At 35.2% G+C, this 4,798-nt stretch overlaps 1 protein-coding gene across 2 annotated transcripts in view; it reads left to right on the top strand.

The window, feature by feature from the left end:
• Positions 1–4,646: 4,646 nt before the first annotated feature.
• Positions 4,647–4,798, top strand: part of snap29 (synaptosome associated protein 29) — a 22,355-nt gene continuing 22,203 nt past the window's right edge. The window contains exon 1 of one of the 2 annotated variants that reach the window (XM_047799793.1): positions 4,647–4,798. This exon is cut by the window's right edge and continues 4 nt beyond it. The gene's annotated coding sequence lies outside the window, so the exon portion shown is untranslated. The other variant, XM_047799794.1, reaches the window with a different exon arrangement.

Below are 4,798 nucleotides of genomic sequence, written 5' to 3'. Positions count from 1 at the left end.
ATTGTTTGAAATGGCTTTTGGTGACAAAAGGGATGAACACATCCATGATCAGCTGGTAGTCAGGATAAGGAATGAAATATTTTCCCAAAAGCTACAGCTCATGCCTTCATTCATGCTAACAGAGGTGCAGATGCAGAGTGAGCTTGTTTAAACATACAGCTTGTTCATACATGGAAGGTCTACAAAAGGGCACATACCCAAAGACCAATTGGCACAGCAAGGAGAATAAGCACAGCCTGCTGTGGTAATGAGAGAAATTGCACCAGATGTGGTAAAAGACAAACACCTAAAGAGGAAATGTGCAATTAAACGTATCTGTAATAAATGCAATAAGAAGAAACATTGGAAAAGAATGTACAAAAGAAAATAGAAGAAATGGAAAATCAATGTTTTTAGGGACTGTAAATAAGGAGGAAAATTATGACAAATGGACAGTTCAAATGAAAATTGAACAGACACCTCTTTACTTCAAATTTGACACAGGAGCAGATTCATTTGTAATGGGTGAGGAAACCCTTCTTTGGAGAAAGAAGGCATCATTGAAAATATTTAAAAGAGATGCTATTTATATCGGCACTTTTCTGTTTTTTCGTGAGACAAGGAACACAATATACTGTATGACTCAAGAAAGTACTGAAAGTCATAGCACCAGCTGGACAAAAATTGACAGCATCAGCTGGACAAATTAGATTTTTGGGCCACATAATTGATGCACAGGGTGTGAGGAAAGGCCCTGGAAAAGTCACAGCATTGCAAGCTTTCCTGTTCCTAAACATGTGCATGAACTCAAATGGTTTATTGGGATGGTGAACTAATTGGGGAACTACATCCCTAATTTAGCTACTATTAAACAACCTTTGTATGACCTCCTGAAAAACAAGGTGATGTGGAATTGAGTAAAAGTGAGACTTTTAATGAGATTAATGTGGTACAGTTGCATTGCAGAGGATGCTCCAGGGTTTTGCATAGGCTTTTGCCTATGCACTGTCAAGAGGTACAGATTACACTATAGAGGGTGTATAGAGATTACAATTTCTGGGTTTCTGGACGTGGGTCTGGCCGCGGGGTTGTCACTTGGCCCTTCTGCTCGGCTGAGGAAACCCCCGAGGCACGGGGAGAACATGCAAACTCCACACACACAAGGTGGAGACGGGAATCGAACCCCCGACCCACCCTGGAGGTGTGAGGCGAACGTGCTACCCACTAAGCCACCGTGCCCCCCTCCTGTACTTTATGTGTCTAATTGTCTTAAGTATTTAGCCATGCCACATTGCCTTTGGCAGCTTGGAATATTTTGTCTTTTGTTCTGTCTTTTGTGTCGTCTTTTGTTTTGTCTGTGCTTTTTTTTGTTTTGTTTTGACTATCCTGCATTTGGGTCTGTTTTCATCCCACATTTTCTGGCACTAGAATTTTGGCCAAAACTTTTAAATCCACAAATCCATAAAACATTATGCCTTTATTCTTATAAATACTGTCAATTGTTTTGTTTTATCATGCATTTTTTGTTTAAACAAACCAAATTGTTTTGCATTATTGTTCTGGGATGTAAGAGCTTGCAGATACTTACTTTCCTCTCTCAGCATTATTAACTTAATGCTCCTATAATGCTAAGTTGCTCCTATAAGTTTAGCAAATCACACTGATCATCAGTGGTCTATAGATAATTCTTAATGAGCTGTATAATATAATCTATCAGAAAAAAGGTCAATGTGAAGCAGTCACCATGTGGAGCATGGTGAGTCCTCACTGATTCTCTTGACAGATACATGTACCCTTGTCACGCACACTGGCCCTTTAGCTTCTGGGATCAGTAGCATCGGCTCACTCAGCAACCTGCCCCCTCAGAAACCTCTGTGAGTCCATGCCAGTGATTCAGATATAAGATATTTTTGTCTACTGTGATAAATAAGAACCTGGGATTGTTTTGGTTATTTTCTATGAGTTTGCTCAGGTGCTCAGCCCTAGATGCTGTTTTTTTTTGTTTTGTTTTTTTATCCATGGCATGAATCAAACCCATATTTAAAACAGATTTCTTGGTTTAAACCTGATGCTTCTAGCAAGTCATGAATTAAAGAAGTCGGTTAATTTCTCATAGATTTTTGATTTACCAAATTACTTGTAATATATCTGCCGCTCCCCTTACAGACCATTGTTCAATTCAGTTGGTGATAAATAAGAAAGATAAACTTTTTCTTAACAAACGGTATTGGAAATTCTACTCTCATTTACTTGGGTGAGAGGAATATATGAAATTGGTAGACAATCTTATTTCTAACATTATGAGTAAGGATAGTCTGGTTTCCTGGATAAGTAAATGGGAATTCTTTAAATACAGGTTTCGTCAATTATTAATTTCATACAGTAAGATACAAAGTAAATGTTACCTTGTAGAAGAGACCATGTAGATGTTACCTTTTTAAGGAGATAAATGAATGTTTTAACAAATTAGATTTAACTGGGAATGATTCTGCACATTTGATTGGCTTTGCAATCAAAATGAGATGAAATTTATATGAGTAAAGCTAAAGGGGCATGCATTAGTCCAAGAGCTAAATGGATGGAGAAATTTCTATTTCTATATATTTAATAGTTGATAGTGTAGAATATTTTGAAGCTAAATGAATAGCAAAAGAGATCATCAATTTTGATCATTATTCAGGAAAATGTTTTCCAAAACTTTAGGTGAAAAAACTTAAAACTTAAGACTTAAAACTTTGAATCATTGGATGCAAAGAGACATCTATTTTTGGTAGGATTTACAGAAATGGAAAGTATATACACTGAGCAAAGTTATAAAAGCAGCACTTTTGTTTTTGCCAAAGTGCTCACTAACACAGATTTAAACAGATTCGTGAACAATATTTGAGAGAAATAGGAGTTTTGTGTACATAGTCTTAGATCTTTGAGTTCGGCTTATGAAAAATGGGGAAAAGACAAAAGTATTGCGCTTGTAATTTTGTTCAATATATATATAATGTATACAAATTACATTATATACAATGTATATAAATTAATACAGCCATTAATTTTAGATGGAGAAATCGTGTAATGTATATTAAAAGAGCACAACTTGTATAAGACTGAGAATGGTGGATTACTGTACAATCATTTGACTTTTTGTGTATGAATGGTATGCTAAAAATCAAATGACAAAGAAAATTAGCAAATAAATTTTTCAGAGATTTTGGTAACTAATTACCTTTTAAAATGTGATATTATGGTTTCAAAATTGTCGGTTAAATTATGTTCTTTTCACCAACAAGTTTTATTATATTGGAACTTTTATATAATCATAACAATACAAGACACAGAATTTCAATTTGGAATAATAGATTTGTTTTATCCAGACTTAAATAGATATTCAATCTTGTTTGGCTTGAAAAAGGCATTTGGTCTGTGGTTCAATTCATTGATGGAGATGGAATCTTTGTACAAAATACAATTTATCGGGTGAATATTAACAATTTGAGCATATTATAAAAGCTATTCCAAGGAATTTTATTTGTTTGTTGGAAAACTCATGATTCCTAATAAATTTATTTGCTCTACATTTATCTCAAAATTATATATTATACTTTTTATATTTCATACAAAATTTTGCAGTAATTTTGTCCTAAAAATTTAAATAATATATAAAATAAACAGTATATAGAATTTCCAGTGATTCCTAAAACAAAGGAAATTCACTTTGAAATACTGAATGGTATATATCCTTCAGGGGAATTCTTAATATTTAGATTTTATTTTGACCACAACATTTGTACTTTTTGCCAAACTGACATAGGGCCAACTGACCTTTTATTTTTTATTGTATTCACTCAAAGATTTCTTGGGAAAATGTCATTTTGGTTGAAAACAAAAATACAGTCACTATCTACTTTTTCTAGAGACCATATTATATTTGAAATGTTGTCAAATGTTAATAGAGCTGAATTCTTGTTTAATATAATCTACACTACAATATACTCACTATTAAATTGGATTGAAGGTAGGGTCTCCAATTTTTGAGCTTCAGAAAACAGTCGGGCCGAAAACAAAACAAAAATCAAAACAAACGTGTAGCCAATGAGCAGAAGGGGGCGGGTCTTGTCAATATGAGAGTGTTCAGTGCACATGTGTGACATTAGCAGAAAGCGGTTTTAACATTGACATGGCTGGATAAAAACAAAGAAAGAAAGTGAAGAAAGGCTTAGGATAAGACAAGAACTAGTGTTAACATAGGATCAGCATTCCAGCGCCGGAGAGAACTGAAGGACCAGGAAGTTGGCCTCATATTCACAGATTCGAGGTTCCCGAGTCAATAACTCCTGAGCTAAACGCTGTTACTACACAAATAACACCTCTTTTCTATCGTAGTGTTTTGCTAGTAACAGTGTTTAGCTCAGGTGTTATTGACTCAGGAAACTTGAATCTGTGAATATGCTGCCAACTTTACTTAAGACGCCGAGGTGAGTAGCGTTGGTTTTGCTTTGTTTCACAGAACTAATATATGCCGTTCTTTGCATGATTATACTTGTGTGTCATTTTTGCTTCTTTGTTTATCTGCAACATTTATTGTATCTAGTTAGTTGCCTGGGTTGCGTCTGTATGCGTGGGCGGGGCTATCAATACAGGGGTGGGACCCATTTGGGTTAGGGACGTGTTTGCTTTGGAGATTTTATAGGTCAACATTGGCTTTCAAATATCAGAGACCCTACCTTTAAAACAAAGTCCTGATCTACACCCCTTACCAGTTGGTGGCGGTAATGCGCCATATCGTTGTTTGTCAACCGTCAATAAAACCACGAAATAGAAGTAG

This window comes from Tachysurus fulvidraco, chromosome 14, assembly GCF_022655615.1.
Source record: "Tachysurus fulvidraco isolate hzauxx_2018 chromosome 14, HZAU_PFXX_2.0, whole genome shotgun sequence".
NCBI classification, from domain to species: Eukaryota; Metazoa; Chordata; class Actinopteri; order Siluriformes; family Bagridae; genus Tachysurus; species Tachysurus fulvidraco.
Note: the sequence above shows the minus strand (reverse complement) of the source record. Positions and strands in the feature narration are given on the sequence as shown.